Genomic DNA, 25237 nt, shown 5'->3' on the forward strand with positions numbered 1-25237 from the left:
TACCATGAGTCTACATATGAAGGACATTTTGGGGGGCAGGGGACTGTAGCAAAAGTGTCATAGGGTGGTTACTTCTTGCCTCTAATGTTTAAAGATGGCAAGAGTTTGTCTTGATGTGCGATAGATGCCAGCGCACAGGAAATATCTCATCGAGGAATGAGATGCCCCTCACTACTATTTTAGATGTAGAGTTTTTTATGTTTGAGGGTGACCATTTCTTCCCTCTTGCGAGCATTGGTACATCCTAGTTGTTGTCCACTAGGTCTCCAAGTGGGTGGAGGCTATATCCAGTGTAAAGAATGATGTCGCTGACCATATCAAAGTTCTTGGTGAAGCACATCTTTACGCGTTTTGGCACACCTCATGTCTTGATTAGTGATGAAGGTACACACTTTATCAACTACATCATTTCTAAGCTACTAACGAAATATAATTTCAACATAGAGTAGCCACTGCTTATCACCCATAGACAAACAACCAAGAAAATCTCCAATCGAGAAATCAAGTCCATCCTTGAGAAATTTGTTAGAGAATTAAGGAAAGATTGGGCATCCAAGCTTAAAAAAGCACTCTGGACGTATCGCATCGCATATAAGACTCCAATAGGAATGTCTCTATATACTTTGGTGTTTGGGAAAGCCTGTCACTTACCGCTAGAACTTGAGCACAAGCCTCATTGGACAATCAAGAAACTGAACTTAAACTTGGAGTTGGCAAGTGAAGCGCGCATGATGTAACTGAAAGAGCTTTTAGAGTAGAGGCTGAATGCGTACGAAAATGCAGAGATTTATAAGGAGAATACCAACATTGGCATGACCAATGCCTCAGTAAGAAATAGTTGTTTACTGTGCAAAAGTCTTACTCTTTAACTCTTGATTGCATTAGTTTCGAGGGAAGCTTAAGACAAGGTGGTTTGGACCTTTCATTATCAAGATAGTATTTTCACATGGAGCTGTAGAGCTGATGTCTAAAAATGGGTGCAATACGTTCAAGGTCAATGGGTAGAGGGTGAAGCCCTATTTTGGAGGTGAAATTCAATGCAATCAAGCTTCTGACCAACGTGAGTAACCGTCAGGTATGCGTTGAGTTGTCCTCTACGAAGACTTTGACAACCTATCAAGGATGCTCTCTTTTACCTTATATTCATTTATTTTTTCCCAAGGAGTAGGTTAAGTAGCTTTGATGAGTGGCATGGTTGATCATTATTCTCGCTTGCGTTTAACTGCTTCCTTGCGTTGATAAAAATCTATTGCAATTGATTAACTTGCTGCTTTTTAATGAATGATATTTCTCTATTTGTATTCGAAATGAATTGCTTGCATCTAAACCTTGTGTCTAAGAGTGGAGTGAATGCATGTTTGCTTGCATCTGCCTGCCCATGCACTCAAGTGCTTCATTGCACTAGTGTGAAAATCTTACGTGTTTCCAAGAAAATTGCATGGGGAAATGTGCATTTAATGTGAAGGTGGTTACAAAGATGTGTTCTCTCTACTCAGCGTGCTATTTCGAAGTGACTGCACTAAAGTGAGTTTCTTTAAAACCCTAATCATTGGGTATATAAAAAGTGGCGTCTCTTCTTTCCCATTTTCCAACTTCATCTTCTTCCTTGAGAGTCTCCGACTAATGTTTAATAGCCAGCCTCGACTCATAGAACATCTCTGGTTACTTTTCCAACGACAGCCCTATGTCATCTTACCTAATCGAATACAGCACACCATCGTCCTTTTCCTCAGGAACTGTCAACAGACCTCCTTCGTTGAGGTGCTCACCAGTAATACTATTCATCCCCACAGCCACCTTCACCCACTTTCGTTCTCAAAATCCCTCCACTTTTCGACCATCCTCATTCTTCCAACAAAGAATTCCTTCATCTGTGTCTTGCCCTTGTTTCTTCCCCATTACCTTATCGAGCTTCGCTTCAGTAGTCAGACCTTCCCTATTCATTTAATCCCCCTTGTCCATCACCTCATCGTCTTTTGATCATTGAGATCAAATCCAACTCTGATTAGGACGATTGTTGCGAGCTCCTTAACCCAATGCCCTTAGCCACTATTTTCCCGTCATCCCTTCGAAAAGTACATTATTAGAAAGCAATGAGTCAAAGAGCAGTGTATCAGACTATTCTTCCACGTCATCATCTGCTGCCCCATGCTACAAACCGTGCATTCAAAGACCAATTTGCAAGGCAACTGTAGAAATGGCAGAAAGATATGATGCACCTATAAACTCTCACCTCAACAGTTCTGCATTGGGTAGGCTTGGATGCAGCGAGGTTGAGTGAAGCCGGAACGAAAGAGCTGTAGGACATTTTTTGGGACATCCTAAGGACAATATCACTGCATTCCATTTCGATGGACGAGCGAGAGAAGGTTGGAGGAAATGAGGTTGGTGAGGTGAACCAGCTTGTAAGAACCAACGCTAATAGCAAGGAGAAGCCAGCAAGGTTAAGAAGAAGAGAAGAAATTAGCTCGCCACAAGGGTTCATCCCTGTGGTGCAACGCTCTAAAGAGTCGAGGCCCCATAACCCACATTCTAAAGGCTTTGATGATAGGTACATTTGGTAGCTGATCGTGAAGACAAAAGGAAAGGAAGAAGAGAAGAACAAAGAACAAAGAGAAGAGAAAAAGAAAGATAGATGAGGAAGAAAGGCTCAGTGATCCAAGGCCTTTGAAGAAAAGATGGCTCATAAGGCCAGAAGTTGCGACAGAGCAAGAGTGTGTTATGATAGACACATCTGAGTTAGCTCAACCTGTTCAAACAATAGACGTAGAGGAAACTCCTCAATAGCCAACCGATCTTGAGATTGAGAATGAGGCAAACAACGAAGTGATAAGTAGTTCGTTTGCCCAAGGCGGAGTTGAAGAAATAAGGGTGGATGCGCCTACTAAGCGGATGGAAGAGGAAGAAGTGAGTCAAGAAGCAACCAACCCTGAGGTTGCAGTAGAAGAGGAAGGCGATGCATATCTTCCCGATATAATGGCTGCCAAGTGGCTAAAAAAAAGAGAAACTATAGCAAGAGTTGAGGGATATAGCTGAGGAGGCTTGTAACATTGTCATCGTTGCATCCCTGTGAATAGAAATGCGCAAATAAATGGTCGTAAATGAAGTTGCAGCCACTTTATTAAAGGAAATGGATGATGAGATTGCTGCAAAGAATGCTGCAGAAGAGACTATGAAAAAAGATAGGACGCGGAGAGTATTGCAGTAGAATTGAAGGATGTACTCACTGATGATAAGGTCAAGTAGTCTGATGAGAAGAGAAAGAACAAAAAGAAGAAGGTTGAGAAGAAAAAAGAAAAAGCTCTCACTAAGCCATCTAAGGAAAAAATGTCAGCACATGAGAGACGATGACAACTTCAAGACATACTACTAGCTAAGGGATTTTTCCCTGTGGTTGCGCCATTTCCCCAATACATCCTTGACATTATTGACCATCATGGCTGGCAAAATGTTTGTGCCAGTGTGCTTGCCATCATGACAGAGGTAGTAATACAGTTCAACTACAGTGACTTCGATGCTAGGAGGATGTCATTGACGACATCGACTGCCCAGTCTTCTTCAAAGCCCTGAGAGATCAACGGGCTAAAGAAGTTGGTAGATAAACAAAAACCTTAATGAAACAGAATCAATGTTGACCCATCACCTGAGTGCATGGAAGATGCTATGAGGGTGATGACAAAGCCTGGGTCTATTTGGAATATTTTAAGAACGGGTCCCAATGCTTGCCCCTAGATCTTTAACTCTAGGGGTGATCATTCAAACCGCAAAAATCGAATCGTTTCTAAAAATCGAACCGAACCGAACCAAAAACTCAGTGAAACTGAAAAAATCGGTTCGGTTCGGTTTAAATTTCGAAAACCGAATTTGAAACCAAACCAAACCGTTTTTAATTAATATATATATATATATATATATATTTAAAAAAAGAGTAAAACCGAATTTAAAATCGAATCGCTTTTAATTTAAAGAACAAAACCGAACCGAACCGAACCATCTTTAACTAATATATATATATTTATTTATTTATTTATATATTTAAAAAAAGAGTAAAACCGAATTTAAAACCGAACCGCTTTTAATTTAAAGAACAAACCGAATTTAAAACAAAACCAAACCGAACTGAACCGAACCGAACCATTTTTAATTAAAAAAAGAATATAACATGGATTTTTTAAAAATGCCAAAATCGAATTTGAAACCGAACCGAATCGAACCGTTTCCACCCCTACTTAACTCCAAAAGCCAACCTTTGGGTATATTTCATGAAGAACGACCACATCCCAACAATGCATGATGCCATGATCTCAAAGGATAGGGTCATGGCGACATATTGTATTTGCAGGGTGTAACGGTCATGCTTGTCCAGGGCCTGTTGCCCATGGCCGCATGCCCAATCCAACCCCCTTCTAGCATACTTTCATATCTTGTATTGTATTAGCTTAGTTAGCTTGCTTTCTTTACATTTTCATTGTAAGTGACCACTCGCCCTTTTGCATATGCAAGGGCGCCAGTTGGCTTTTTGTTCAGAATGCACTATATGGGGATAAGACTAACCATCACTTCCTCATACCCGGAGTAGTACTCTATAAAGTTGTTGTTGTTGCTTATTGCTTTCTAGTCTACTACAATCTTTCTTTCTTTATTCACACTCACAAAACTTCTTACGAAAACCTTTTCTCTAAACCCGTTTTCTAAAACCGTTTTCCCTAAAACAGAGGTGGAGGTTGCGAGAGGCACTCGGTGTGCCATCGGCAGTCCGTATTCGAGTTGGCTGACTTATTCGTCAGCGGGAACAAGTGCCGCACAATCGCTAAGAGAAGCTTCCGAAAGAGCGATTGTGACAGTTGGTATCAGAGCCAGGTTGGCTTATAGAGGGAAGATCAGTGATCATGTCGGCGACGAAGAACCTGAACAAGTCCCATGTGGACAGATTGGTAGAGATGGAAGAACAAATGCTCTACCTGAGAGAGGTCCCAGATAATGTTCGTTTCCTTGAGACTCGGCTACAAGAAGTTGCCGAGAAAGCCGATGGAATTGATGCGGTGGTAGGCCGCCTAGACGGATTACCCGTCAGAGAATTGATGATGAGGGTAGAGACCCTCGAGACCAAAACAGTACGGTCCGGCAGCTTTGAACGAGGCGATAGCTCCTCGGGCTCTGTTGCCCACATAGAGGAGCGTGTCGAAGAGCTGGACAGCTCCCAAAAAGCAATACTTCAGATGGTAACCGATTTATCTGAAGACTTTCGATCGGCCCTGGATGTCGTCAGAGCCGAGATAGCGGATGTGAGTGCTAGGGTGAATCTCACCATCCGAGCGGTAGGGAACCAAGCCCCATCTGGGGGAGCAATGGCAGTGAGCAGAATAAAAATCCCAGAACCGAAACCCTTCTGTGGGGTGCGAGAAGCGAAAGCCCTGGAAAATTTTATCTTCGACCTTGAGCAATACTTCAAGGCGACGAACACAGTGACTGAAGAGTCGAAAGTCACACTAGCAACGATGCATCTAGCTGAAGATGCGAAACTGTGGTGGAGATCACGATTTACAGACATACAGGAAGGACGCTGCACTATTGATACTTGGGATAGATTGAAACAAGAACTTCGTTCGCAGTTCTTCCCTGAAAATGTCGAGATCTTGGCTCGACGAAAACTCCGAGAGCTAAAGCAAACAGATAACATTAGGGACTACGTAAAACAGTTTGCAGGACTCATGTTGGACATACGAGATATGTCTGAAAAAGACAAGGTCTTTTGCTTTGTGGAAGGGCTGAAACTGTGGGCGAAATCAAAACTATATGAACAGAGAGTATAGGATCTCCCCTCTGCCTATGCGGCAGCTGAACGGCTATACGACCTTAGCACTGACTCACAAGATGTGAGGAAACAATCAACTTCCTCAAATGGGGGAAACAGAAACAGCCGTTTCAGTCCTCTCAGACCTGGGGGAGGAGACAAGAACACAGGGGGGGACCGTAAATCATCACAACCGAGATCAGGAAACAACTGGCGGGGGCCGCCACAACAGCATAACAATTACAATCGTCCCCTGTCTTGTTTCATATGTAGAGGGCCACACAGGGCGGGCGAATGTCCAAATCGAACCGCGTTCAATTCTTTTCAAGCCACGTTAGCCTCTACCTCCGAAGACAAGGCTGAACTGGAGGAGACGGTAACCGAGCCAGCTGCAGAAATTGAGAATCCCAGGATGGGGGCATTGAAATTCTTATCTGCACTCCAGAAGAATATGGGAAAGGCGACGGAGCCACTAGAGAAAGGTCTCATGTATGTGGACGCTTGGGTCAACCAAAGATCGGCCAAAAACACTATGGTTGACTCTAGGGCTACCTATAACTTCATGGCTGAAACGGAAGCTCGCCGCCTGAATTTGATTTGGGAAAGAGATGCAGGGAAGATGAAAGCTGTGAATTCCGCAGCCCTACCGATTACGGGGATAGCGAAGAGAACTCCGGTGAAGTTAGGAGACTGGAAGGGCTTCGTTGACTTCGTGATTGTCAAGATGGATGATTTCGACGTGGTACTGGGGACGAAATTCCTACTTGAACATAAAGTCATACCAATGCCCCTCGCCAAATGCTTAGTCATTACCGAATCTACACCGACCATAGTCCCAGCCAGTATCAAGCAGCCAAATGGGGTGAGAATGATCTCAGCCCTCCAATTGAAGAGAGGCCTGGCCCACGACGAACCCACGTTCATGGCCATCCTGATAGAATCAGTTGAGTCCACTGAAGAGGAGATCCCCCAAGACGTTCTATTTGTCTTGGAAGAGTATCGGGACGTCATGCCGAAAAGCTTGCCCAAGTCCTTACCCCCACGAAGGGGGATTGACCATGAGATTGAGTTGTTGCCAGGGGCAAAGCCGCCTGCCAAGAATGCATATCGGATGGCCCCGCCAGAATTGGCTGAGCTTCGGAAACAGTTAGACGAGTTGTTAGATGCAGGATTTATCAGACCGGCGAAGGCTCCTTACGGAGCCCCAGTACTGTTCCAGAAGAAGAAGGATAGGAGCCTCCGGTTGTGCATCGACTATCGGGCCTTGAATAAGCTCACAGTCCGCAACAAATATCCCCTTCCTATCATTACTGACTTGTTTGATCAGCTTCACGGTGCTAAGTATTTCTCGAAGCTGGACCTACGGTCTGGATATTATCAGGTTCGAATTGCTGAAGGAGACGAACCTAAGACGACCTGTGTCACGAGATATGGAGCCTTCGAATTCCTCGTGATGCCCTTTGGCCTCACCAATGCTCCAGCAACGTTCTGTACCTTAATGAACCAAGTGTTTCACGAATACCTCGACAAATTCGTCGTAGTGTATCTTGATGACATTGTGGTCTATAGTGCCTCGCTGGAGGACCATCGACATCACCTCCAACTAGTCTTTGAAAAGCTGAGGAGAAATCAGTTGTATGTAAAGAGAGAGAAGTGCTCCTTTGCCCAAGAACGCATAAATTTCCTCGACCACGTGATTGAGTGTGGTCGGATTGGTATGGAAGAGGGCAAGGTCGCCGCGATTAGAGACTGGAGGGTACCATCATCCGTGACCGAACTACGATCCTTCCTTGGACTAGCCAACTACTATAGGTGGTTCGTAGAAGGATTCTCGAGAAGAACAGGGCCATTAACCGAACTGTTGCAGAAGGATAGCCAATGGAGCTGGACTCCTGAATGTCAAGCTGCCTTTGAGGGCTTGAAGAAAGTGATGATTGAGGGGTCGGTCCTCGGAATTGCCGACATGACCAAGCCATTTGAAGTAGAGACTGATGCTTCTGACTTCGCGTTGGGCGGTGTCCTCCTCCAAGACGGACACCCCATCGCGTATAAGAGTAGGAAACTAAATGATGCCGAACGGAGGTATGCCACCTCCGAGAAAGAGATGTTAGCAGTAGTTCACTGCTTGAGGGCCTGGAGACAGTATCTCTTGGGGGCCAAGTTCGTGGCCAAGACCGACAACAACTTCATTTGTCACTTCTTCAACCAACCGAAGTTGTCGTCGAAACAGGCATGGTGGCAGGAGTGTCTAGCGGAGTTTGACTTCCAATTCGAACATAGACCGGGGAAAAGTAACCAAGCGGCTGATGCTCTTAGCCGAAAGAGCGAACATGCGGCCCTGTGCATGTTCGCCTGCCTACAAGCAAGTACGTTGAGTGCAACAGTACGAGAAACTGTCAAAACTCACTTGACAAATGACACAGCGGTGCAGGCCATCCTACAGTTGGCCAGAGAGGGGAAGACACGCCAGTTCTGGGTGGATGATGATCTACTATACACCAAAGGCAATCGCCTCTACATCCCCAGATCTGGGGAGTTACGTAGGTCGCTGATGAAGAAGTGTCACGACACACCGTGGGCAGGACATAATAGTTGGCAGAGGACTTATGCCCTTCTAAAACAAGGCTACTATTGGCCAAGCCTTCGAGACGATGTCATGCAATTTACCAAGACTTGCCTTGTCTGCCAACAAGATAAGGTCGAAAGGGCGAAATTAGCGGGTCTGCTGGAACCCCTACCTGTGCTCTCTAGACCATGGGAGAGCGTGTCTCTCGACTTCATCACCCATTTGCCCAAAGTGGGAGAGTTTGAATCGATCCTTGTTATCATCGACCGGTTCTTAAAATATGCCACTTTCGTCCCAACGTCGAAAATGTGCACAGCCGTGATGACTGCTCAGCTGTTCTTCAAACACATCGTGAAATTATGAGGTGTCCCCGCGAGCATTGTTAGCGATCGGGACGGAAGATTCGCTGGGACATTCTGGACAGAATTGTTCAAAATATTGGGATCAACACTGAATATCTCCTCTAGCTATCATCCTCAAACTGACGGCCAGACGGAACGCTTCAACAGTATGCTCGAGGAATATCTGCGTCACTTTATCGACGCTAGGCAGAAGAACTGGGTCTAGTTGTTAGATGTGGCTCAGTTCAGCTTCAATAGCCAGCAGAGTTCCGTAACCGAAAAAACGCCCTTCGAAGTGGTGTGCGGTAGACAGCCACTCATGCCACACTTGGTGGACCACCCTTATGCAGGCAAAAGTCCTCAGGCACATAACTTCACTAAAGAGTGGAGCAAAACCTCTGAGATAGCTCGCGCCTACCTAGAAAGAGCATCGAGGAGGATGAAGAAGTGGGCTGATAAGAAGCGGAGGGCCCTTGAGTTTCAAGCTGGGGACAAGGTCCTAATCAAGCTACGACCGAAACAGTTTCGTTTTCGAGGCCAGAGAGACCAACGGCTAGTAAGGAAATATGAAGGTCCAGTGGAGGTAATTGAGAAAGTCGGGAGAACCTCATATAGGGTTCAGTTACCCTCATGGATGAAGATTCATTCTGTCATCCATGTGAGTATCCTGAAGCCCTATCATCCCGATCCCGAGGATGAATAGCGAAACATGCTAAGGCGCCCACCGGTCACGATGAAGAGTTCTGCTGAGAAAGAAGTTGCACAAATCCTGGATAAACGTACGCGCCGTATTGGAAGACCCAGACGAGAACTGACAGAGTTCTTAGTGAAATGGAAGGATCTCCCCGACGAAGAGATCAGTTGGGAGTTGGCCGAAGATTTGAAGAATGCAGCTCCAGCCATCGCAGGTTTTGAACAAGGTCAGTTGACGAGGACGTCAACCAATTAAGTGGGGGAGAATGTAATGGTCATGCTTGTCCAGGGCCTGTTGCCCATGGCCGCATGCCCAATCCAACCCCCTTCTAGCATACTTTCATATCTTGTATTGTATTAACTTAGTTAGCTTGCTTTCTTTACATTTTCATTGTAAGTGACCACTTGCCCTTTTGCATATGCAAGGACGCCAGTTGGCTTTTTGTTCAGAATGCACTATATGGGGATAAGACTAACCATCACTTCCTCATACCCGGAGTAGTACTCTATAAAGCTGTTGTTGTTGCTTATTGCTTTCTAGTCTACTACAATCTTTCTTTCTTTATTCACACTCACAAAACTTCTTACGAAAACCTTTTCTCTAAACCCGTTTTCTAAAACCGTTTTCCCTAAAACGGGGGTGGAGGTTACGAGAGGCACTCGGTGTGCCATCGGCAGTCCGTATTCGAGTTGGCTGACTTGTTCGTGAGTGGGAACAAGTGCCGCACAATCGCTAAGAGAAGCTTCTGAAAGAGCGATTGTGACACAGGGCATCCTCTTGGATGTTGGGCTCATAATTGCAACACAGATTTGAAGTGCCCATAACAAGCCTAGGAAGCAGTTATTCTTCCCTTGGATAATTGGCACCCTTTGTGTCAATGCTGATATGCATATGGAAGGAGATCCATTTTTCGATTTCACCACACTCATTAACGATAGGATGCTCAGATGCATGCCAAGAGGTTCATGCATCAGACGTTGCTACGCAAAGGGTCTAGATCAGCCAAGCCAACACACACTACACCATCAATGCCTTAACATAAGAGGACGCAAGAAGTCGTCATTACAAAAATGTTTAAACGGAGGGATTTTGACATTCTAAAAGTTGTCATGAGCAATTGGAAAGGAGGTCCCGGCCTCCATCTCCTCATAGAAACTAAGAAAAGACTTCTTCTCCTCATGCCAAGTCTGATGCCTCTAGTGATCAATTACCTCGAACCGCAAGACCCCTCAACCCTTGAGGTGCATGATTCTTTTTCTTCAGATTCTCCAATCCAATCGTGATATTGATCCTCTCCAAAGCCACAAGATCCTTCCTCCCCAAAACCTCATATACAAATGCACCATTAAAGCCTCCCCACTTCTCCCTTTCAACAAAATAGCCAACCAGACCCTCCTTTACCTGCAATTGAGCTCAACATACCTTCCCATCAACCCTCCACCATGACCCCAATCACATATCCACCTCCACTGCAAATCTGATCCCACCTCGACCTACCCAGACTACCTAGACCACAAGAACTCAGTCACACCTCCTTAATGCAGATTACTTGAAGATGGACTTAGACTACATGGAGCATTATCTTCAACATTCCTTCTTTCGCCCAATCATGCATTCAATGGAAGCATTGACTAGGCGCATTGATGACCAGTTCCAATTCCAACTTCAATACATGCAGGAAATTCTATCTACTCGAGGCTTTAGCTCCGTTGCCAAAAGAACCTCCAAATGGTAGGCCTTAGTTTGTAAATGCATCTTTTGGAATTTATCGGAATCTGAAAGTATCATTTTACCTCTATGTTTAGTTGCTTCTATGCATTTTTCTCTTGCTTCTTTGTTGTTGCTTATGCATTTTTAAGCTTTTTCATGGTTTCTTTCTTACTTGCATGTGTGTGCCAATACAACCACGATGATGATACTATACAAACCAACTCATTAAACTCACTAGGATTGCATCATCACCCCCGACCTCCAATGTTAGTTGTTCGTGGCTGAGAGAATCATCATCACCCCCGACCTCCAGCCGAATAAAAATTATTTATAAATTCACTGAAACACTATTTATATTACTAGGTAACAAAAGTGGAAAGTATAGGATCAAACCACAAAGAGGCCAAGTTTAAATCTCTCTTAAGCTAAATTTAACAGTGGAAAGCAGTAAAAAAGGGGTTTTGGTTTGATTGATAGAATCGAAAAACATGCAAGAAATTAAAATGCAAGGGATAAATGCAAACTAGGATTGGTCTATCTAGTTCCTGAGCCATTCAATGCAATTTCTATCATCAAATTTTATAACTTAAACAAGCAACTAATTCATGCACGCACAAAAACTCGCTCGATGTAATCTTACTAGCCTCTACAAAGGTGAAAAACTAACAAGGATTGAACATAAAAAGCGTCCTAAGAACCAATTAAGGTCGGAAAGGCCAAACCCTAACTATCTACATGCTTCTAAATTTTATTGGGTTCGATGGTGTCATGGTGTCCATATAGAATTAAAAACACGTGCATTATGAATAAGGATTCTATTATGTTGATTAAGAAATTGGATAGCCTAATTCATTAACCAATATTTGTCTTCGAATCTAGAAATCAATGCATTCTAAGAACCACCATCAAATGCAAAATTAACTATCGCTAACTTGAGCATTTTAGCTAGAAATTTTGGTAAGAACATGACGTAACTAAGAATCGGTTAGCTATACATGCTCACGCGTGAAAAGTCAACCTCACAAACATCTATATATAAATTAACACAAATTCGAAGAACACACAAATTTAGCATGTAATTCATTCAAGAAAATAGAATTCTTAAGAAATTAACAAACAATTAATGCTAAAAAACTATATATAAAAGTTATCTCAAACAATCCATAGACAAATCGAAGAGGACGAATCAATTCATCATTTACAATCCAAAAGAAAATGAAAATCTAACCTAAAGATACAAAAAAGATCAAGGATGGGGAAGAACAAGGAGTCACTCCTCACCCTCCATTGGTTTTTGCATAGCCTTTGACCTAAATTAAAGAGAATTATATAAATAATCGGGTATAACATTCCAACACTGATGAGAGCATTGCAACTCTCTTGTCGACAGTAGCCCTCAAGCATCATGGTGGCGTTGTGTCTTTGGTGCGACGTTGCGTTGCGCACGTGTGCTCGTGGCAGTCTGTCAATCTTCGAAGTGTTGCAACGCTACCCTACATCCATGCATGCTACCTTACAACATTGCACAAGATCATTGCAGTGGGGTTGTGATGCTCCAACTAGGGGCATTTTAGTCAATTCTCCTCCTTTGAAGCCCAAATACTCAAATTACCTCCAAATTGCATCAAATTAACCCCGTTTAACATCTTAAGCTCGATTCTACCTTTTCGCTTCTCAATATCTACAAAATAGCATAGTTGACATTAAAAATCCATTAACGAGCCTAAATTAAGTTAGGAATTATAACTCTTTTTTAGAGCTATCAAATACCCCTCTTGCTAGATTGGGATAGATGGACGAATTTGAAGAGAATTGGATGCGTTCATTAGTAATTTGGATAAATAAATCAAAAATTAAGCAGATGAAGTGGCAAAAGAAGATTACATGCAGGAAGATTTTTATCAACTTAAGTAGGTGGTGTACGGTTGAGATTACATGTAAATTAAGATAATTTTGGTTGGCAAACCCAGAATTAGACAACTCAAAGCTCGACTAGCCAGAGTTAGCGTGGGCAGCCTAAGGAAGAGCCATTTGTATGGTGAGTTGTCGTGAGGAAAGAGGCTTGAAACGGCTATAAATAGAAGGCCTCAGCATGAAGGTTAAACTCATTCCAAACAATTTCAATAGTAAAAATCCTAAGTAGAGAGTGAGCATTTAGTAGGAAAGTTGTCGTTGGTGGTGGAGGCAAGGAATTCGAAGGATGTGTTGCACAGATTCATATTCTGTTTGAGAAGGGTAAGCTAGTAGTATTTTTTAAGGGGTTTTTAAATATATTTATGAAATAATATTAATTGGGAATTTTCTTAGAAACAATGAAAATGGCAGGAAGATATTTACAAGTAAATTGCATTAAGAGGATTTGCTAACGGTGAGTGGTTACTATGTGTTGTTTTGATTTATGTATGTATACATATATATGAGCCTTGTACATAGAGGGTAATGTCAAATGTGCATGAGTAGGGATGCATGATTTCTGTTGTGATTGTCGTGATATTGCATGTTTTATTATAATGGAAACTAGAATTATACCTGGGATATGGTTAGTATGCTTGAAAATGGTACTTGGCGAGGAAATATGGGGTATAGGGAAAGTTTCCATAAAATTGTTATGGTGTTGTTGGGTTGACAGTAGTTGACTATCAACAAGAAACGATTCAGCGGTTTGGGCTGAGGAAAGGAATATGAAATTGTATTAATGTATCATTGATTGCATGTTGTTTTCCCCCAAAATAGCTAATGTTATGTTTATAAAGAAAATACCACTTACTGGGCTTATTAGCTCATGTTTTCCAAATGTTTTCTCTCCCTCCCCCCCAGGTAGCCAAGTGGTGCGTTCAGGGAGAAGTCAGACACCCACAACCAGGAACTTGGTAATCTTACAGGACATGACTTGGATCCAATAGAAGAACAACAGTAGTGGAATTTTTAAGATTTGTGTAAAACTTGATATATCAACTGTAGTCTTTAATCAACTTTGTATAAACGCTGTCTTAGAATTAGGTTGGAATTTCTTCATACTCTTTCTTAAGTCTTAGGTTAAGGCTTGGGAGGGATTGTGACAACTTTAATTTCTCAAGAGCAATAACTTAAAAATGCATAAGAGACAATAAAATTTTTAAAATTGGGTTAAAATTCATGATTATGGTCTCCTAACATTATTTCATGCAAATTTTATCGCATGAAGAGTATGTCATAACTATCATTATAACGAACTAGCAATAGAGCAAGCAAACATTTTAAGCATACAAGCATTTTCCGAGCACAACGCTTAAGGATCCCAAGCTAATATATAAACTGCCCAACGGGGACCCCACCCCTAACTTAAATTGATACATTGTCCCCAATGTATCTCTATTCTAAGCTCTGTGAAAAATAAATCAAGGTAATAGAAAAACTCCCTTAATAACATTATCATGCATGGGACAGTGGTCGGAAGGTGTTCACTTCAATTTGACCTTTTTTTTTTCTTTTTTTAGACCAAGGAAAGGAACCTGCAAAATAAAAACAATAAGAAAAAAAAAAAAACAGGAAAGAAAAGAAAGCAAATTAAATTGATCAGCTAGCTTCCTTGGGAAGCATAAATTTTTACATCGATTGTTCGACGTGATCCGTCCCCTGTCAAGGCCCAAATAAATTCTCGTATTTCTCTGGTCCCTTCTTAGATGAGTTAATATAACCCAATAAGGCTATAAGGCTCTTCATCTTTTGAAGAGAACCAAAAAGGCCGAATTTGTGTTTTTTTTATTTATAAAAGAAAAAGAAAATAAAATAACAGACTCAAGGACCGACTCTTCTGAAATAAAAGACTATGACTTAATTGACTTTGACTTGTGAAAGAAAGATGAGCAATAATCAAAGATAAAGGAAATGCTAGAGGGGAGAATAGGAGAGGTTTTACAACCTCTAGCTCTAGCACCTAAGGCTCCTCAAGATTAAGCTCGGGCTCATACTTAACCTATCTGACTTGTTCTGAACATGGCAATGGAAAAACATCATCACAAAAAGGGTAAAAATTCTCCATAAACTCGGCCTCAGTAGTATAAATGTTGTGAAGCTCTGGACGGCTCTCCAGTGTTGGCACGGAATTTACAAGTTGAGAAATAGGATCCATCTTAACTAGCACGAGGGCTTAAGTCTTCAAGTGAAACTCAATACACTCATGCACGCACTAAAAAGAACTATCAGCAAGTTCATACATTAAAGTACTCAACGTCATACCTAAAGGAGTATTATAACATGCAACAGAAGAATTCATAATCAATAAACACTTAAACTACACTTAATTTGAGTTTTAAACATGCTACTCATGAGGTTTTCACAAGAGGGTTTGAACAAGACAATACCTTTGTAGTTCTCTTCACGATTTCAGCAGAATCTCCACAAGTTTAAGCTGGATTCTTCAGATAGACCATTAATAAGATCTTCTCCACTATGCTCAAAAAGGAATGTGTGGTGGAAACACTCTAAACAAGCTGAATTGAAGATGAACTTGAGAGAGGGTGTTAGGGTTTTTAGTTTTGCAACAACTTGGATAAAAATCTCAGAGATCTCCCTAAATTCCATGCATGAAGCTTCATTATATAGACTCATTTCATGCATTAGAACATGGCTACATGTAGGGCAGCTCCTACTTGGTATTGATTGAAAAACTCGTGGTGGAATTTTGTGATAAAACACCATAAGAGATGTTAGTGGATTTTTCCAATTTTTGGGAAAAATCCACTAACTCAAATCATTTTCAATAAAATTAATTTTTCTTTTTAAATAAAACTATTTTATTAAAAATTTAGTTTTATAAAATTTAATTCAAAATTAATTTAAATAAAACTAATAATTAATTTAATATCTTAATATTAAATTAATAAAATATCAATTCTACCAATATGATTCAAATTCATATAATCAATATTTAAATCATAATTTAAATATTAACTGACTCTCTAATCTCATTTTAATTTCAACTAAATTAAAAGTTTTAATTGCATCGTATACAATTAATTGAAAACCCTAAGACCAAATCTGAACATTTCAAATTCATAACCCTAAAATCAAAATTCATCCAATCAATACTCAATTTATTATTCCAATTTATGAGCTAATAGAGGGACCTATTGGCCTACAAATCACGAGCTCTAACAATTTGTAATCAATTGATTAAACTCTTTAAACCGAATTAATTACTATTCATTAATCATCAAGACACGTCACAATAGCTCGAAAGTTGCACTCTCCTCACTGTAAATGTATTTTCGTCCATGTTAACCATAATCAATAAGTTGATCCTTCACAGGTCATTCGTATTTACAGCTGAGTCAAATTTATCGTTTTATCCCTATAAATATATCTTGTTCTTTAAGCTCCCACTGACCTTTTAATGAACAAAAGATTCATAATACCACTTATGAATTATGTCCCTCTCTATCATGAGAGGGCGAGACCCTGATTGTTCAAGACAAGGATTCAACACTTAAGATAACAACCTATCTGCTAACTCTAAAATGGGTAAGAGTGAATTCCATCTCACAAGGCTATGTCCCCAGCTATCTATCTGATCTTATCCCCAAAATGGAAGACTTATTGAGCAGTGTTGTTGGACTGCTCTCACCCATACAAATCAAAGGACAATCCAGAATAAACAGGAGTCCATAGCTAGCTTAGGATTAAGATTGAGTTATCCTAGGTTACTTTAGTATGAAATAGTCAGTTTTAACAATAAACGGTTGTTATAAAGAAAAGTGACTATTTCGTGGTCTAGTCTTTATGCAAACTCATTTCATAGGACGCCTCCACTCACATGTCTCTACATGAATGATCTATGGATCACATCATTTGTATTACTTATACAAAATGGGTTGCATCCAATAGTGTTACCAGGATGAGATACCCAATTTCATCCATATACTTATAGACCATTTAGGCTATATATTATTAACTTGATCCTGCTTATGTCACTACATAGAGTTAAAGTATTCATACTATAGCCATGGATATGTTTATTGGATTTTCATAATAGAATGCAATATCAATCATCTTTATCGAATAAGATACTCAATAATATTTTATTGATAAATAGTATTTTTAACATGAAATTTACGAATTACGAGTTCTAGGATATTCCCAACAATACCTTGGCCGGGAGTGTGAGGAATCAATTGCTCAACGAGGTGATCGATGTTGGTCAACTCTCTGTCCATCCTGGTACTCTCAGAAGATGGATGCACCAAGGATGCTTTAAGCCTCCCAACTGATTCAGTGATCTCAGCAACAAGGTCACTCAACCTCTGAAAATCAGTTCCAGCTTCGGATCCTAAATAAATGCTATCCTCCTGGTGACTTGAGAATTCCTGATGACTATGGAGGGTTCCTGCACAAACTCAAAAGAGTTGTTAAAATGTTCCCTAACCAAATCTTCCAATGAAATTCTTGAATTAGCATAAGAAGCATCTATCAGTGTCAAGCTCGGGCTAGGCATCTCCAAAGGGAAATAACTATGGCGCAAAGGACCGCGCGAAAGCTCGGGACATGCTTCGGATGGATGTCCTTGAAGTAAACAGACTCGACATGCCTCAAGCTTCTGCAATTGCCTAGTAGCGAAAACTTGAACAAAAGAAGTTAGTTCAGATATTTAATTACTAAGCTCACTAAATTCACTTACCTTTTCTTCTTTATGTTGAGCTGCTTGCCTCGCAAGAAGCCCATAATAGATGTTCATGTCATCTGCCATCATAAAATAAGTGGACACAAGAAAAAGAAAACTAATTTTTTGGGTTTTTAAAGTTTACAAGTCAAATTCAGCTAAAGAGATTAATTGGCTTGCCTCCCCGACAATGGTGCCATTTTGTTCGTGGCCAAGAGAATCTCCGTCACCCACGCCATCTAGTGGAACAAAAATTATTTATAAATTCACCGACCCACTACTTATACTATTAGGTAGCACAAGTCGCAACTACGAGGTTGAATTATAGAGAGGCCAAGAATTAAATCTCTCATAAGCTAAATTTGGTCATGGAAAGCATTAAAAATGAAGGGTTTTGGTTTGATTGATAGAATGGAAAAACATGAAAGAAATTAAAATGCAAGGGATAAATGAAAACTAGGATTAGTCTATCTAGTTTCTAGAGCCATTCAATGCAATTTCTATCATTGACTCTTGTAACTTAAACATGCAACTGATTCATAGGCTCTACAGAGGCAAACAACTAGCAAGGGTCGAACCTAAAGAGCGTCCTAAGCACCAATTAAGGTCGGAAAGGCCAAACCCTAACTAATCTACATGCTTCTAAATTCTATTGGGTTCGATAGCGTCCACATAGAATAAAAATACGTGCATTATGAATAAGGATTCTATTGTTTTGATTAACAAATTGGATAGCCTAATTCATTAACAAAAATTTATCTTCGATTCTAGCAATCAATGCATTCTAAGAATCGCCATCAAATGCAAAATTAACTATCGCTAACTTGAGTTATTTTAGCTAGTCATTTTGTAAGAATGTGACGTAACTGAGAATCGATTATCTATGCATGCTCAGGGTGAAAAGTCAACCTCATAAACATGCGTATAGAAATTAACACGAATTTGAAAAAGTCACAAATTCAGCATGTAATTCATTCAAGAAAATAGAATTCTCAAGAAATTAACAAACAATTAACGCTTCAAAAACTAGATATAAAAGTTACCTCAAGCAATCCATAGAAAAATTGAAGAGGACGAATCAATTCATCGTTTACAATCCAAAAGAAAATGAAAATCTAACCTAAAGATACAAAAAAGATAAAGGAATGAGAAGAACGAGGAGTCACTCTTCGGCCTCCATTAATTTTTGCATAGCCTTTGACCTAAATTGAAGAGAAGTATATATTGAAATCAGACATAGATTTGCAATGTTGATGAGAGCATTGCAACTCTTTTGTCAACCATAGCCCTCAAGCGTCAAGGTGGCATTGCGACTTTCGTGCGACGCTGTTTTGTGCTTGTGCGCTCGTGGCACTTCGTCAATCTTTGCAGTGTTGCAACGCTCTTTGGCAGCACTGCAACATTGCCCTGCATCCATGAATTCTGCCTTAAAAGTTGCACGAGAGCATTGCAGTGGGGTTGCGACGCTCCGACTAAGGGCATTTTGGTGAATTTTACTCCTTTGAAACCCAAATGCTCAAATTACCTCAAAATTACTTCAAATTAACACTGTTTAACGTCTTAAGCTCGATTTTACCTCTTTGGTGTCCAATACCTACAAAATAGCATAGTTAACAAAAATCCATTAACGAGCCTAAATTAAGTTAGGAATTATAGCTCTTTTGCAAAGCTATCATCAGTGCAAAGAAATCCAACCTAATAAGAAATAAATTGTGAATGGAACTCACCCATAGTTGGATGTTCGCATGATATCCATGGGGGCAAGCCAAAAAATGAAAGTGAGTAACCATGATCAACACAAAATTTAGAGACAACTAAAAAAGATAACTTCGATATCAGGGCAAGAAAATCCGATCTGATAAGAGTTGAGTTGAAATCAGCATCCAACTGTAGTTGGATGATCTATATGACATCCATGCGATCAAGCCAAAATGAAGGGTGTAACTGAGTTAAACGCCTAAAAAAAGGTTTTGAGGAAAACATTGAAATTTTATTAAACATATTACTAGAAAAAATCAAAACGAAGTTGATTCAAGAAAATGAGGAAAACAAGTTTGAGGTTATGACTTATCGAGTAAGAGTTAAGATGCATTCCCTTAGGAAGTGAGTAAAGCATGCTAGTAGGTAATATTTGAGCGATCATAAGTTACGGGAGTATCCTGAGAGGTTAGGCAACACATCGAAACTCATAATTTTGCATGAAATATAACTTGAGGACATGCTTAAGGACAATCATTATTCTAAATTTGGGGATATGATAACTTGTATTTCTTCAAGTTAGTGTCTCTTAAAATTAGAAAATTAAGAAGTATTTATTGAGAAAAGTACCAAATTCATTTGAAGATAGAGCAAAATTACTTTTCATGTGCTCATTAAGTTCAAAAGAGAGCTTAGGTAAAAATCATGTCACTAATGTGTTTTATATGCAAGAATATCGGTAAAAATAAAGGAAAAGAGCCATGCACTAAATCCAACGATGACCCTGCGGCCAAGAAGTTTAGAAAGAAAGAAGAACGATAAGTCTAGAGGCAAGCTAAGTGGCGAAGCTTGAGCAACAAATCTGAGAGCCAAACGCATGTGAGGGGACCACTAACAACTATATAAACGAACACACAAAAGCTACCTGATGCGCTTGCCACTGTCTTGTGTGGCTAAAGTTGTCCCCGAGAGGATCAATTGGAGAGATAGTCATACACCAATTTTTAGAAAGAAGAACATTCTCTGGAATTCAAGAGAATTTGATAAATAGAAAGAAGCTGATTACTATGCACTACTTCTACTCCTAGCTAAACAGACTGCATAATAGAAGTTTGACTATGAGAATCGGTAGAGATGCGACAACTGTTAACGCGTAATGAGATGCATGGAGGAGGAGAATTGTGGAGTAGATAAATTCACCGCATCATTAAGTTTGGTCACAAAGGTAATCCTAGCTCGCCACACTAACGCATCGCACACCTCTCGGTGGTCAGCCAAATTCTTATATCTCTATAACGCATGGTTGCGTTGAGCAAAAGATTATTCCTATCTTTAGGAACAATGTTTACTTTGCTTAGTGAGTTCTACTACTTACCCTCTCAGGCAGTTAATTATAGCTACTCAGCTCATAGACAAGCGTTGCGATAGCCTCTCTTTGAGCAAAGAGGATTGGTTGACTATACTCGCGCAACGTACACCTCTCTGTGGTTTGCTATATGTGTCATATCTCTATACCACATATGCGATAATCTTGTAATCAACAATTAACTAATTGTGATAAAAGTAGAAGATGATAAAGTAGAAGAAGATGATGGTGGTGGTGTTGAAGGAATTAAAGAGATACATTGATTACAAAATGTATTAATGTCTTAAACAAAATGTAATACCATACAAAGATAAGAAGAGAAGTGGAAGCAAGATATAGGCAATCTCTTGCTTCCATCAGATGTAAGTCAAGGCTGCTGGTGGTGCCATGGATGGGTGATGAAGTAGTCTCTCTCGAGCTCTATCTCTGACGAAGCTTCGGTCGTCACTCGAAAAGAATTGTAAGAATGAAGAACTCTCAAAGACTGTCTGCTCATGCTCTCATCTGTGATCACAAGAATCTGCCTAAGGCAGAGACTCGAATGCTTTGAATTTAGGCTCCAAGGCTCTATTTATAAAGCTCAAACGCTAACAACATTGGTAATCCCATTCTGAATCACTGCCATTTCTGACACGGTAGGTGAGATGTCATCATCATCTTATCTCTTTGATACTCCCGAGGTATGCGTTCATGATTTTTTCTTCTGGAGTATCAACGCATTCCACCCACTTTGCTATCGACCTTCTATCACGGTTATCACTATGCAGTTGTAGATTCGATGCGACGAACTGGTCTTCATGAAGATCAACACATGCGATCGATTCCTGTGATAGCTACAAAATAGACATTTTGACGCAAAATAATGCATGATATAGGGTTAGCACGAATTTTCAGTGCTAAGCGACGCAAGCTCATTATTCCACATAAATCCTTAGCAATATTAACACATACTCTGCTCATCAACTTTGATAATTCTAAGTAAAAGGCTGCAGTAGCTTGTATTTCTGCAAGCTATCAATCATCATCTCTAGTCATTCATCTTTTATTTTCTTTTATCTCATCACCTGCTCTATTTACATCTCTACACACTTCTCTTTGATCTTCTAACACACTTTTTCCATTTTAATATCTACACCATGATTTCACATTCTATCTCTTCAACTTTTATTTTTCTTACAATGGTAGATAAATACCTAGTCAGTTAAGATGTGTTGATCCTCATTCTGGTGAGCTTAGTGATTAAACAAATGTTTGTTTGGGTAACGAAGGATTAAATCCAACTTGTAATTCCTTTTAACCATTGGAATCATGAGATAACAATAACTACTTGAGAGAGTAATTATTGTGGATTTCATTGACTCGAGTAAGTGAATTAACTTTAGATCTTGATAAATAAAGTATGGCATAATGTTTATAGATGCACCAAGATCTAACATTGCTCTCTCAATCTTCTTATTCCCTATGACAAACTGAAGGGAAAACATACCTGGATCATTTGGTTTTTCGAGCATATTCTTCTGAAGGATCGCAAAAACCGACTAAATTACCATCACTCTCTCTTTTTCTTTTGTCTGCCTTTTTTTTATGCACAACTCTGAGGAACATCACGTATTTAGGGATTTGCTTTACCACATCTAGGAGAGGAATGTTGATTTTTACCTTTCTAAAAGTGTTCAACAACTCTCTATTCTACCTCGTGCTCCTTCAGTCTTGCAAGCTTAGAAGGAAAGATAATAGATAAAGGATACTCCCTTTTTCTTGTTTTATGGTGGTTTAGTCGCTAGGTCTAAAGAAGTGCTCTCTTTTTTTTGAATTCACTGACTCAACTGTATAAGGAGGTGATGTTAACTCTTTATCACTATGATGTGTAACTGCACTCATATTTTCTCGTGGGTTAGACTTCAGGTTGGGATGGAAGCTTACCTGATTGCCTCTCTAACTTGCTTACCGAAGTAGAAAGTTGAGAAATCTGAGTCCCCATAGTATCAAGAGCATTTTTCATATCCTATTGAAATTTCAAAGAGTTATTAGCTAAACTCTTAACAATATCCTCAATCTACATACATGAACTCGACAAGGCCTCTTTGTTAGGTTAGGCTTGCTCATTTTGGTCACCCAGTTGAAGTTTAGGTGAACACCACCCCATATTATATGTTTGACTAAAGGGGTCTCTCCGTCTATTTTGCCCGTTATGATTGAACCCTCTAATAGTATTCACTTCTAGCATTGTCCCTATTGGATGTGTGAGCATATATCGATCGTATGGCCAGCCACCATGCATATTTGGGAAACCACTATGGATTGATTTTTTTCCTGAGTCATCTATTTTATAACAGAACCAAGTTCATAAATTTCTTTTTGAAGATCACTTACCTTAAATGTCGTCTTTACACTAACTAAGGCCCTTGTGTCGAATTATTGGGAGTTGGCTGCCATGGTTTCTATGAGCTTCATCACTTCAGTAGGAGTTTTATTCACCAAGGCTCCTACCGCAGCGACATCTATGTTACTCTTATCATTCTACAACAAGCCTTTAATAAAGTATTGTATCAACAAATGGTCTGAGATCTGATGAGGGGAGAACTTGGTGCATATTCTCTTGAAGCGCTCCCAGTACTTATGTGATGTCTCCCCAAGAACTGGAGGATACTGTAAATATCTTGTTCAAAGCTCATTGCACAAGAGGCTAGAAAGAACTTCTCTAGAAACTATTGCATCTCTTCCCATGATGAGATACTCCCAAGTGATAGAATATACAACCAATCCTTCACACCCCTCTTCAATGAAAAGGGAAATGCCCTCATGTTTAATTTCGCTTTGGTCACTCCCTTTGACCTCATCTTATCACACACAAGGTGGAACTTCTTAAGGTGTTTATGCGGGTTTTCACTTATAAGGCCAGAGAAGGAAGGAAGTAAGTGATAAACCCAAATTTTAATTCAAATGTACCTGTCGCTTTAGGGTATGTGATGTAAATGGTGTTGAGGATGATGCTCTAAACTCTCGTTGGGTCTTGTAGTTTGTAAATACAGTATTGAACAAACGCTTGTGATGTAATAACATATGATATTTTTCTTCACTATTGTCTATGGAACATTGGATGTTTTAATTTCTTTACCACAAACCAATAAACTAAGATCCTGTTGGGTTTTATGTCCTAAAAACTCACAGTTTGTAAAATGATAAACATTTTCTATTATCAATATACTTGTTATTAATCTCATAAATTGTATGAAAGTCTAAAGCCAATAAACTAAGACCCATGACTATTGTATGAGTACTTGAACTTTATGTGGAGACATAGGAGTGGATTAGGTTCGAGTAAATAGTCAAAGTGATCTATGGTACATGAATGAGGTTGGGTACCTTATTCTGGTAACACCATTGGATGAAGCCTACCATGTAGTTGTTACAAAAAGTTGTAAAATGCTACATACGATGTGATCCTAATCGGTTCATGTTATGGCATGAGGAGTGGGGGTGTCCTATGCAATGAGTTTGCATGAGATCAAGACCAAGAAATAAGTCACTCTTACTTTATAATGTTGTTTACTGTTTAAGACTGACTATTTCACCTAGATGACCTAGGTAACTCGATCTTAATCCTGAGCTAACTATGAACTCCTGTTTATTCGGGATTGCCCTTAGATTTGCATAGTTGAGGGTTGGCTCAACAGCCCCGGCTCAATAAGACTCCCATTTCAGGAGTAAGACTAGATAGATAGCTGGGGACATAGGGTGTAAGACGAAGTTCATGTCTACCCGATTTAAGGATAGGAAAAAGGTTATTCTCTCAAATACTGAATCTAGGTCTTGAACAAGAGGCCCCACCCTCTCACTGGGCTGAGAAAGTTTGGTTTGGCGATTGGATCACAAACCAGTTGTTCATTAGAGGATCAGTAGGGACTTAAGGAATAAGACGTAATCTCGAGGGTAAAACAGATATTTGACCTAGCCGTTATTATGAACAACCTGTGAAGGGTCGACTTGCTGATTATGGTTAAATCATGTGGACATAATATATCTACAGTGAAGGGGGTGCAACTATGGGCTTTAGTGGAATGACCCATTAGTTAACGAATGGGGATTAATTTAGTCTAATGAGTTTATCCGATTAATCTCGAATCATTGGAGCCCATGATCTGTAGGTCAGTGAGGTCCCCCCACTAGCTCGTAATGGACTAGCTCTAGAATAGCGTGATAAGTTAATTTGAAACGTTCAAATTAGAATTAAGGGAATTAGTAATTATATGAGATATAATTATGTTTAATTTTAGAATTAAACAGAATAGGATAATTCATATATTTAAATATGATTTAAATATATAAAGATGGATATGTGTTAAAATTAATTTAATATTTGATATTAAATTAATTAAGTTTAATTTAATAATTAATTTATGAAATTAATTAATTTTTCATTTTTAAAAT

This window comes from Benincasa hispida, chromosome 11 (assembly GCF_027475165.1).
Source record: "Benincasa hispida cultivar pf3 chromosome 11, pf3_genome.v1.1, whole genome shotgun sequence".
NCBI classification, from domain to species: Eukaryota; Viridiplantae; Streptophyta; class Magnoliopsida; order Cucurbitales; family Cucurbitaceae; genus Benincasa; species Benincasa hispida.